General features: G+C 44.1%; 1 pseudogene; it reads left to right on the forward strand.

Annotated features, from left to right (window-relative positions):
* The first annotated feature begins 3652 nt into the window (after positions 1–3652).
* Positions 3653–4541, forward strand: LOC102745565 (peptidyl-prolyl cis-trans isomerase A pseudogene; annotated as a pseudogene).
* Positions 4542–12869: the final 8328 nt, after the last annotated feature.

Raw genomic sequence — 12869 nt, forward strand, 5'->3', positions numbered from 1 at the left:
TTATGGGCTTTAGTTTCCCCATTTGTAAGAAAGATGTAAGCATTAGACCACCACATGGTTTCTTGACTATTCTTCTGTGATCCTCTGAGGTGTCAAGTTCCCACTGAAGTCCCATCAAATGCCAGCATGGTGTCAGGTGATATGATAGCTATAAGAAACAGGTATATGATTTATAGTTCTTGGCTTTCCCCACCCCCCCCAGGCTTCTCTGTCATATAAATCCAGGATGCCTTCTCTAACCATTTTTTACCTCTTCCACTCTTTCCTCTGTGCCTATATAATTGAACTGTAAAGAGGACCATCAAGGACCATTCATCCATTCATTCATTCAACAAATATTTACTGGCGCCCCTTACACTCATGATTGGCCCCACTTGCTCAATATAGGCCAGGGGAGGCAAGAAAGGTTTTTCTCAGAAAAAAAGATTTAAGATCTGAAAGATGGGCAGTAAGTAGGCAAAAATTGGAGGGAAGAGCTTTCCAGGCACAGCAAATAGCATGTGCAAAGGCCCTGTGTGAGGAGACAGCAGGCTCAGACCTAGAAAGTCCAGAGACCAGAGAGTGAGCATGCTTGTGGTAAGAGAGAGAAATATCAGGATGGTGAGGCCATGATAGGTAGGCAAGGTTCTGACAAGGCAGGGTCTTGCTGGCCAGATTAAGGGGTCTGGTCTTGATCCTAAGAGCAACAGAATATCTACATTCAAATCCCTTGCCATCTTATGTGATCTTAGGGAAGGTACTTAGCCTCTCTTAACTTCAGTTTCCTCATCTGCAAAATGAGAACAATAAGAGGACCTACCTCCTCAGGTTATATGTCAATATATGTCAAGTGCTAAGAACTTTAATAAATGCTTTTGTTGTTGTGCTTCAGACTATGAGGTTCTAAACAACTCTATTTGTACCTCATAGTACTATGCACAAAACAGTTGCCCATTAAGTATTTCTCAAAGTTCAGGATATATTTGATTTTGTACTGTGAACATTCTTGAAGCATGTCTCAGTGCCAGATTACCTGCTAGGAACTGGTGTACCAAGATGACGTAATGTGCAAACCTCACTTTCTGATGGAGGAGTCAGAAAATATGAACAAATAATTACGCGAAAGAGATCAATGTGTGGGCAAGATCGAAAAGCAATAAAGAAAAGCAAACAGTGAAGAACGGAGCCAGGAGAGACATTATAGAAAAGCTTGATGTGTGGGAGTGTTTTGAGGAATGAATAGGAGTACACCTAGTAAGCAAGAGAGGGGTTGGACACTCCAGGCATGTGCAGAAGCATAGATAAGTGTAACAGCATAATATTTTTTAGCAAGTTCATGCTGCTCTAAAAATATCATGCTCTTTCATTCTTCCAAGCTTTTGCACACACCTGGAATATTCTCTAGCAATGCAGGCACCCAAGCAATACAGATCTGCCATCTCCTTGCAGACATATGCAGTTTGCCAATGGATATTGGCCTCTGCTTGGCCCGCATTCCACGCTGGTGGTACAATAAGGAAATCAAAAGCTGCTCTAGATTCGACTATGGTGGTTGCAGGGGGAACAGTAACAACTTCCAATCTAAAGCTGTCTGCAGGGCCATCTGCCAGGAAATATGTAAGTCTCAGGGGTCCCATCTCTCATGCTCACTTGCACAGGTGGGAGGTCTGGGTGTTGGTTGGCCCATTCCAGGGAGTTAGCAGGCCTGGGGTCGATAGAACCAGTCCTCGCAGAGGGGTAAATAGGGGATGCTTTGGGAAAGAGAAGGTGGGAAGAAGAGCAGTAGTCAAAGGGAAATCAGCAAGTATGAGATGGATAGGGGGTGCAGAATGAGGAAGCAGAGGGGTGGAGTATCCAAGATGATGTCAGAAGAAGGCCCAGTGAACCAGCCCAGTGCTGGGCACCCATCACCCAATCTCTTCATTTTCCTTTTTAAGGTGATTAGAGCCAGGACAACCACATGCTTTATTGATCAAACTAAGAAACTTTTGAGAGCGAAAGGGGATGCCATTAATTATTACATTGGGACAACAGGTTTAAACTGGCACTTGACTGGAAAAGCCAGAGCACACTAGCACCCTGAGGCCCCAAATCGCTCCACTTCTGGTTTCTCTTCCTGTGAAAAGCTATAAAAATGACCCCATATCCTTTGTTCCATTAACTACAAGATTTGGTTCCTGACATGAGTAGGGCCCAAGCATCTCATCCTTTTCTGTTCTGCTATTTTGCAGAGTCACCATCTCCCTCAGTAGGATAAAAGGAACTGGAACAACCTCCAGAATTTGGCTCATAATTCAGGGCTCTCTCCATGTGTGCCTGACTGATGCTTCATATCGACTTCCTCTGGCCAAATCTCAGCTGCCAAGACATTGACTGTTCCAAAAACCAAACCCCAGGATTTGCTTACTCCCTTTCCTCCAGCCCAGCTTCTCTTCAAACACAATGCCCTTCACCCTTTAACGCTTTCTCAGTGTCTGATCCTATCTCTTCACTCTTATGGTACCTGTGTATGCTTCAGAAGCCTCCAGTTTCCCTAATAAAGTGTTCTGTAGGTCTGATATTTCTGAGAATGAATAATTCACATCTACTCCCTCTGTGCAGTGTTTGCAAAACAAGAAATCGTTGGGTCTGACACCAAAAGAAAGAGAAAAGTATGGAAATCCTGCAAATTGGGAACTCTGTTGATGCTGTGGCCCTGGTAAAATTGTCATGAAATGCTTAGAATAGAACCAGGTTTGCTCAAGTGAGGGACCATGAGGCTTGAGCTCCATTAACTTGGTGGGAGATCCATCTCCAAAAAGGCTGTGGGCTTGTTTCCTGAGCTTTCAATAAAGGATACACTTCCAGAGTCCAGCACAGACACTACAAAATAGAAGATAACTGGGGAGAGACATGAAAGGAGGAGATGGGGCAGCAAAGAAGAGATGCAGAGGAAGGGAGAAGAGAGAAGGATGGAGGAGGAAAAGATACTGAATGATGGCACAGTTTTAAAGCAGGAACCTACAATTCTTTCACTCACTTCAGTCTAGAGGTAGAGTCCATGGAGTCCATGGCCCCACCCTTTGAATCTCGGCAAACTGTGGGACCGCTTTGACTAGTAGAGTAAAGCCAGATGATGCTGTGTGACCTCCAAGCTTAGGCCAGAAAAAGTGTACTCCACCCTCTTAGGATGCTTTTTTGGGCTGGGGGGCGGGGGTGTGAGGCAGCTGCCATGTAAGAGGTCCAGTTACACTGAGACAACCATGCTGGGGAGGCCCAAGCATGTGCTCTGGTTGACAGCCCCAGACAAGATCTACCTGAGAGCTAGTGTCAGTTCCTAGCCATGTGAATGAGCTTCCAACCCAGCAGAACTTCAGGTGACTGTGGCCCCAGCAGACATCTGACTACAACCGAGTGAAGACTCTAAGAGAGAACCACCGAGTTCATTCCCTCCCAAATTGCTCAGCCACAAAATGGTGAGAAATAGAAAATATTCTGGGAAATTTTATGCACAGCAATAGGTAGGTAATTGGAACAGATGGGAAGGAAGTGAAAGGAAGAGGAGAGGCAAGGAGGGGAGGGATAGAGGAGAGGAATGGCACAGAGAAGTCAAGGGGAAGGAAGACTTTTGGGGAAGGTCCCCCAAAGGAATGGGCAGGATCAGAAGGTGCCAGACTTAAAGAGGGGGCCCCACAGCAGGAGGCTGGGCCAACACAGCACACCAAAACCTGGATATATTTTTTAAATGAGTTCATTGTCTGGTATAACTTGAATCAAGAGGCTCTAACAAGGGTCTGGGATCCACTTACTGTTAAATAAGTCCTTTCCTCTCCATGTCTCTGTTTCTCTCTCTTTAAAAAGGGTAGGTTAAACTGATGAGTATTTCTGAAAATGCTGTTAGCAAACACCTCCTTTATAATTAGTTGGGGTGGGGAGGGGCTATCTAAAATACAGGTCCTCAAGGAACTGCAGATGCTGCTGCCCGGGAGCGGCCTGCCCCACCCAGCTACAGTCAACCCCATCATGTTTTTCAACATGGCTGTGGATGGTGAGCCCTTGGTTTGGGTCTCCTTCCAGCTGTTTGCAGGCAAAGTTCCAAAGACAACAGAGAATTTTAGTGCTCTGAGCACTGGGGAGAAAGGATTTGGTTATAAAGTTTCCTGCTCTCATAGAATTATTCCAGGATTTATGTGCTAGGGTGGTGACGTCGATTGCCGTAATGGCACTAGTGACCAGTCCATCTGTGGGGAGAAATTTGATGATGAAAATTTCATCTTGAAGCACATGGGTCCTGGCATCTTGTCCATGGCAAATGCTGGACCCAACACAAACAGTTCCCAGTTTTTCATCTGTACTGCCAAGGCTGAGTGGTTGGATGGCAAGCATGTGGTCTTTAGCAAGGTCAAAGAAGGCATGAATATTGTGGAAGCCATGGAGTACTTTGGGTCCAGGAATGGGAAGACCAGCAAGAAGGTCACCATTGCTGACTGTGGACAAATCTAATAAATTTGACTTGTGTTTTATCTTAACTACCAGACCATTCCTTCTGTAGCTCAGGAGAGCACCCCCTCACCCCCACCTGCTTGAAATATCCCATAATCTTTGTGCTCTCACTGCAGTTCTATGGTTTCCATGTTTTCCTTACTCCCTTCCAAGTCTAGTTGGATTGCATAATTAATATGATTATGAAATAAAAACTAAACAACAACAAAAAAATAAAAATAAAAGATGGGTCCTCCAGATCCCATAAATATGCATTTTTTAACAAGTACAGCCAAGTGATTTTAAAGTTTCAGAACCTGTGGATTGGATGATATTTAAGGGCCAAGCCTTCAGTGGGGAAAAAAATAATAAAGGCTTAATGAGTATTGGTGTCTTCTCCTTGTATAGAAGGAGATCAGGAGAAAATGTTAGAATCGTTAAATGTGGGGATGATCAGGGAAAGTTTGTGCAGAAGACCCCAAAGTCCTGCTAGTCTGGCAGTTTTGCAGAGTGACCATCTAGCCAAGTGGCCCCCGTGTTTGCATCTCCTTCATTTACATGGCTCTTGCCTCCACACATCTGTGAGAGTTAGTCTGTTCTCCCAGGAAGCCTGTCTTTGTGCATCTTTATGATCCAGACCAAATTTGCAACAAGTCATCACTGGTCTGCATCCTGTGTGAAGAGGGAAATAGAAGGAGCACTTATCTGGGAATAAAAATATCCAAATACAAATCCCAACTCTGCCCCTAGTTGAAGTATGAGCTAATTGGCACAGGGTAAGGTGGAGGGATGCTTCTCTCAGGACCTCAGTCTCCTATCCATAAGATGAAGGTGATGGATTAATAATGTCAAAGAGCACTTCTCAATTTGAGGAACTATGGCAGCTCAGGAACCCAGCCAAATCTAATAAGCACCTGATGTTTGTCTGCCCCATTAGGGCCTCTCAGTCCTTGATTAATGTTGACATACATGAATGGCTGGAACAAAATCATTCTGCCCTAGAGGGCCCATGGATTGGAGTGGTCTTTGGAAATGGCCAGTATGTGCCTTGCAGTTTATAAAGTCTGCTTACCTGCTGTCCTCAAGAATGAACTCAGCTCTAGGGGCTGGGCACAGGGAACCCTCTGCCTTACGAGGACCTCAGTGGAAGATCTGTGTTTCTTTGTTAACTATTTGCTCATTACTCTGCCCGTTAGAACCCAGAGGACACCTCAAGTGGAATCTTCCAAATGTTACTCATGGTTACTCATGCAGATCCAGGATTCCTCATCTTCCCTCTCCTTATTCTCCCCTTGAAGCTGTCTCCAGATCCAGAAATGCCTAGAGGAAGCTGGAAATGGTTTTGAAACTAGGGGAATGTTGAGTTCCACAGCCCCAGTCTCCCTCCTTTTTTTTTTAACCCATGTACAAATGGAAGCTTCTAGTAGGAAATAGACTCCTCCAAGATCACATAGCAAATCCATAGCAAAACTGGAGCTAAAATCCAGGTTTGAAGGGTAGCAAGTTGTTGTCAGATTATACAGCCTAGTTGGAAATCAGGATGGATATGATGGCTATTTGTCAGTTGGTGTGACAATATTCAACATCTTAATTCCATTCTAACAGTTGAAGAAGTCTCTACTGGGAATCTTTTTTTTTTTTAAAGATTTTATTTATTTATTTATTTGAGAGAGAGACAGAGAGGGACAGAGAAAGCACAAGCAGGGGGAGGGGCAGAGGGAGACGGAGAAGCAGACTCCTCGCTGAGCAGGGAGCCCGACATGGAGCTCAATCCCAGGACCCTGGGATCATGACCTGAGCCGAAGGCAGACGCTTAACTGACTGAGCCACCCAGGTGCCCCAGGAGTCTTGATATGAGGTAAAACCAGCTTTCCACTGTAAAAGCTGAAAGAGCCAGACTCTATCAGTCAAGATTCAGTAAAGGACACAGAAAACTACACTCAGTGTTTCAAACAGAGAGGATTTAATATTGAAAATTGGTTATATGAACATTGGTGGGGGTGGGGGATATATCCGTCACTCCTAGATTTGAGAGAATAAAATATTTGGAGTTTGCAGACCTAGGAGTTCATAGAAGGGGCCCAGGCACAGCTGGTGCTCATACCTCTGGCAGGACAGAGGGGTGGGGGCCATCTGGTTGGCACTCAGTCTTCTAAAATGCACTGTGACTGGTGTTCTGACCTCTGAGGGGAACCTGGCTCAAATGGTGCTAGGTCCACTGAGTTGGAAGATGCAGCCATCTGGTGCTAGTATCTGAGGAAGTGTAATGCATGTGGCTTGAAAAGTGCCAAAGGGATCCAGAGGATAGAAGTATAACTGTGTTTTGCCACTGGAGACGTGCTGACCAGAGCCAGACACAGGAAGGAAACCCCTTCTCCCCTCATTTCACCTGTCAATTTCTTCTCAGTGTCTCCCATGCAGAGTCTAACTGGAACTGCTGGAAGCAACTGACAAAAGAATGAGGGAAAATTTAGTTTCATCACAGAAGCATCACAGAGAAGAGTATGAAAGGATGGACTTGCAGCTGAGACACAGTTGGTACTTAGTAGCATAAACACTCTCCCAGCCTCTCTTGCAGCTAGGAAGTAGGCACTTGTCTTGGGCTCAATCAGACACTCCCACATTGAACAGACATTGAACTGGGAACTAGTAAGAAAAGAAGCAAGGCCAATGGGGAATTTATTCTGATGGCAACAGTGGCAACAGACAGCCTCATCCTGTTTCTGGGAGCAGTAGTGGCAGGGATGATGGTGATGGCATTGATGGGGCAAGATGATACAAGTGTTCAGTGTTCTATTAACTGTGGCCCCTGCTTTGCTGCCTTCCTTGTTCCCAGCCATTCTCCTAGTCTTATTTTCTAGTCCTTCTGGTGACCCTGTGAACTACCCAAATTCTTAAAAAATAAATTTCCTTTCTGCTCAAAATAACCAGAGTTGCATTTGTGTCTAGAAACCCTGATGGATATAGCGAGGATGGCACCTGGAGGGGACTTTGAGCCTAGAAGTCTGAATGAGCACAAGAGAACTTTTTTCTTGGGGTGCGTGGGTGGCTCAGTCAGTTGCGTGTCTGACTTTTGGTTTCAGCTCAGGTCATGATGTCAGGGTGGTGAGATTGAGCCCTGCCTCGGGCTCTGCACTGGGTGTGGAGCCTGCTTAAGTTTCTCTCTATTCCTCTCCCTCTGTCTCTCCCCCCTGCTTGTGCACTCTCTCTCTCTTTTTCTCTCTCTCAAAAAAAGAAAAGAGAACTTTTTTTCTCGCCAGAGAGGTTGTCACCCTTCTGTGATGTGGTCCAATGGAGTTTTTCCCCATGATTGGTTCCAGAAGCCTATCATCATGTTATGGGCCCCATATTCCTCTGAGTTAAGTTTTACCTTGGAAAGGGTGCCCTGTAGAACATGGATGTCCAGAAGCATGTAACACTGAAGTAATTTAATATTTGACTTTCTCATTGGGAGGATCTAGTCATTAGGAAGAATTGGAGCTTGAGTGAGAATCAGAGAGGACATTCTCTTCAAAATAACAGGGTAAATCTAGACGAGTTCCATGAATAGTAGAAAAGCTTTGGGCTTGAGGAATAAAGCTGGCCCCAGCCCTTGGATTCTGTGCAACAATGAGTCACTCAGTCTCTTCTCTGGGCCCCAGTTACCACACTTGCACCATTGGGAAAGACAAAGAAAGAATCTTCCCCCACAGACTCACCTGAAGATCTCATCCTTCCCACCTCCAGTGATGTCCAAAAAGATATTAGTGATTGTAGTGATGGGAGAAGGGTAGATCTGTGCAGAGGCACAGAAGATCCAGTAGAACATACTGTAGACCACCCATCTCCCAGGAAGACCTGAGGCTCCAGGCCCTTGTTCTACATCTTCCTCTCATCAAGTGAGCTGCACTCCATGGCAATAACATATTGGGAAGGGAGAACTGAGCCCGTGTAACTGTCATACTTTTCTAAAATTACCACTTGGATTTCTTAAAACATAAATTTACTCTATTCTTAAAGTGATCAACCTTATTTTTGCCCTCTGGACATTTATTTGGAACATAAATAAGGTAAAAATGGAAATCAACTCCTTTGGTAGGTGTTTATGATAAATGTATTTGTTATATGTACAAACACATCTTCTCTCTAAGCCCCGGCTCCCCTATTCCGTAAAATGAGGATAGCAATTCTATTCCAAGGACCTTTTATGAGAAAGTAGTGAGACAAGGCAGAAAACTCCCTGACATATAGTTAGTGCTCAAGTGATGCTAGTCTCCTTCCCTTTCCAGATAAGAGAAAGGTTACATGGAAGTTAGAATCTAAATGGAGAAACTTCATACTTTCAAAATCCCACCCAATGTACTTCCCCCATCCCCATACCGCTCAAATCATTGGGTCTCAATCAAAAGTAGTTTAATTACTTATTTACACATACACGCACATGCATGCACATATAGTTGATGTGATGTTGGTAAGACTCCTTTGATAAGTATAAGAGCTGTATAACCAACAAAAAGTTCCTAGCTAGCTTCTCTAATGTGCATTTAATAAATCTTACACTTGTCCTCCATCTTCTGGAATTACAGTAACCTTGCACCCAAGTCACTTGAGAAAGGGCCAAGTCACTGAGTCATGGTCAAAGGGCCCCAGGACAACCCAGGTACAGAGTGCCTGTTTTTCAAAGTCCAGTGCCTCCCACACTGACCCACAAAGCCTGTTCAGCCAAAAAAAAGTACAGGCACACCTCATCAAGCACTATCTCCAGTGCATGGAGTTTTTATCATGCTGTTAATGTTAGAAATTTTTTTAATTAAAAAATAATTTATGTCCATAACCCTTCTGCGGGGTTACTTAACCTTGGCACTATTAACATTGGGGGACAGATAATTCTGTTTGGTAGGGCTGTTGTACCTTGTAGGATGTTTAGTAGCATCCCTGGCCTTTACCAGTAGGTCCCTTCCCACCCATGAGCTGTGATAATTGAAAGCATCTCAAGACATTGCCAAGTGTCCTGGGAGGCGTGTAGAATGAAAACTGCTCTTCTGTATAGTGTGTTAAAAAGCCAATTCTCACTTCCGGGCCAGCTGTTCTAGAAGAGAGAGCACCCTGGTAAGCTCTCACCAAAGAGCACTCACAGGCAATCCTGCCTTTCCTCTGCCTGAATGGCAAATGCTGGTCTGTGCACTCCCTGGGGGTCTCCTTCTGCAATTATTTTGGTTTCTGATGAACTGGTTTGACTACCTAAGAGGGAAAGAGATCTCAAGAACAATGCTGGTGGACCACCAAAGTACAAAAGAAGATGAATCAGAGATATTGATGTGTAGATATGCATCTCCTCTTCAGAGGAGATAAATAGGAAATAAAGGTAGAGGAAGCAGTGAAGATCAACAGGTGATGAGAGAGTTGGCCAACTATTATGTAAACTACAGTTGGGAGAAACAATGGCCAACAATAGCTTCAGGGGATTTAAAGAGAAGGAAGAGCTATATGGGTAGTGAGAAAAATGGGTAACACATGTCTGTAGGGACCAAGCATGGTGCTGATCCAGTTAGCACTCCATTTCCAAAAAGGCATCATGATGCTCCCCACCACACACACCTGCATATGGCATGTGCCTGTGTGTGCATTTACAATGAATGAAACATTTGCGTATTCATTGAACACTTATGCCAGATTCTGGGAGGTAAACCAAATCCGCATAATTCATCTCAATTTTTTAAAAAAGATTTATTTATTTGAGAGGTAGAAAGAGAGAGAGAGAGCATGAGTGGGAGGGGCAGAGGGAGAGGGAGAGATAATCCCAAGCAGACTCCATGCCAAGCATGGAGCCCGACATGGGGCTCAATCTCACAACCCTGAGATTGTGACCTGAGTCAAAACCAAGATTTGGACACTTAACCGACTGCACCACCCAGGAGCCCCAATTCATCTCAATTTATATGTCAGAAAACTGAAGCTTGGAGAGGTTAAATAATTCACCCAAGGTCAAGAGCCCCTGGACTCAAACGCACAGCCTCAGACTTCAAATCCAAGGTTCATTAAATCCAAATAAAGCATGCGGGCTTTGTCTTCTGAAAAAATCAAATCTCTGGAAGATCCAGGAAAGGAGTTGGGTGGGGAATGTGCTGCAACCTGGTGACTGGGGCATGTGTTTAGACAGATGATTCTCTAAACCAAACAAAGTTGGGCCCTCCTTCTACACTGTGCTTTTGACATTTCCATTCAAATATACTGAATCTGCATCTTCTCCAAGTAGGTGACTGTTTCTGACCTCTGGACAATGTATGTATTGTTCCAAAATTCCCTGAAATCCCCAGAGGGGTAGGAGACAGCACCTAAGTCTATGCCTGGCACATTATGGGAACTCAATAAGTGTTTGTTGAATAAATGAGTGATACAAGGGCTTTGGAGCTGGAGAGACCAGGGTCCCAGTCCTGACTATGAAACTTGTTATCCATGTGACAAAGGTAGTTTAAACTCTCCTTGTCTGTAAGATGTGTTCTAAGCCCTGTGGGAATCCTGTGTGGATTCAAGGAAGGTAATGTGTGAAAAGTATTTTATATGGTGCCTGGAAAGGTAAGGCACTCAACAAATTGGTAGCTGTTGTTTTATTATTGTTAAAGGGGCTTCCATCTTGAAGTGTAGTAAAATGACCTTGGATAAAATCAGATCAGATAAGGCCAAAGGAGAAAGGCAGAGCTATGCTTTGGCTGGACACTCTGTTCTAGGGGTAGCCCAGCCTTGTAAATAGCAGAGGTTGGGGGTAAATTAGTTGAATGTGGACCTAGGCTCCTCCCCTTTGGTCCCTTTTCTCCCTAAAATGCCAATCCCAGGCTGGGCCACAGGCTGGGTGGCAACATGCAGCTCCAGGTCTCTCTCCCACTCCAAGAGCCTAGATCAGAATTAGGACAAAGTTGGTATGGAACACTGGAGTTCCAAGAGTAGCCTGGGAATAAAGTAGGGTGTCCAGCAGCACAGAGAGAGTGACTTATAGGTTAGGGAGTCAATTCAATTCACCTCATCAAACATATATTCATCAAATATATGTGTACAACATGCCAGACACTGCCTTAGGTGCTGAAGCTAAAGTAATGAGCAAAACAAAGACCCTGCCTTTGTGGAATTCATATTCCAATGGGAGAGAGACAGACAATACATAATACACATAATACATGGTAAAAGAGCTATAGAGAAAAGAAAAAGTAGAACAGGGTAAGACGGATTCAAGTATGCAATGGGGCTGGTGGTGAGTAAGGTGAGATAGAAAGGTGTGATAGGAGTCAAAATTTGAAGATGAGGGATTTAGCCAAGTCAGACCTACTTGTAGGAAAAGGCTCCATTCTGGACTTTGCTTTGCTAAAGCTTAAAATCTGCAAATGGATGTGGGGAGATGAAATGCAGTATATCCAAGATTACTGAAAATGAGGAGAGTTAGCAGTAGTGTCCAAGATTTTTCAGCAACCAGTAAAATTCCCCTTAAAAAATCATATTATGGGGCGCCTGGGTGGCTCAGTTGGTTGAGCGACTGCCTTCGGCTCAGGTCATGGTCCCGGGGTCCTGGGATCGAGTCCCACATCAGGCTCCCGGCTCAGCGGGGAGCCTGCTTCTCCCTCTCCCACTCCCCCTGCTTGTGTTCCTGCTCTCGCTGTCTCTCTGTCGAATAAATAAATAAAATCTTTAAAAAAAAAAATCATATTATGCATGTGGTGTGATGAGCACTAAGTGTTATATGCAACTAATGAATCGTTGGACACTACATCAAAAACTAATGATCTACTATATGTTGGCTATCTGAATATAATAAAAAAATCATATTATACGTAATTATAAAAGTAATACCGACCTTTCATAGAAAATTCAAACATACAAAAGTGTAAGGAAGCTAGTTAAAAATTGTCAAAATCTTACCTTCCAGAGACTGTCACTTGCACATGTAGCTTTCTGCATGTATGCACACGGATGAAGCTACAGACCACAGATTCTTATATATAACTGGGATATTAAACCTCTCAATAACCTGACAGACCAGTGGTTTTCAAAGTCTGTCTCCTTTTCCAGAAGCAGTAGCATCACCTGAGAATTTACTAATTCCTAGTCTTACTGGATCAGAAACTCTGGGAGTGTTTCTCACAATGTGTGTGGGGGGGGTTTTGTTTTGCTTGTTTGTTCGTTTTTTCTCACAATTTGTGTTTTAACAAGCATTCCAGGTGATTCTGATGCACATTCCAATTTAAGAACCTCTGCTGGGGTGCCTGGGTGGCTCAGTCGGTTAAGTATCTGACTCTTGATTTCGACTGGGGTCATGACCTCACTGTCATGAGATTGAGCTCTGCACTGAGCATGGAGCCTGCTTAAGATTCTTTCTCTCCCTCACCCTCTGCCCCTCCCTTTACACTCTCTCTCTCTTTCTCTCTCTCAAAAAAAAAAAAAGAAAGAAAGAAAGAAAAGAA

The sequence above is a fragment of the Leptonychotes weddellii genome, chromosome 10 (assembly GCF_054177405.1).
Source record: "Leptonychotes weddellii isolate Sample4059 chromosome 10, ASM5417740v2, whole genome shotgun sequence".
Classification (NCBI taxonomy): Eukaryota; Metazoa; Chordata; class Mammalia; order Carnivora; family Phocidae; genus Leptonychotes; species Leptonychotes weddellii.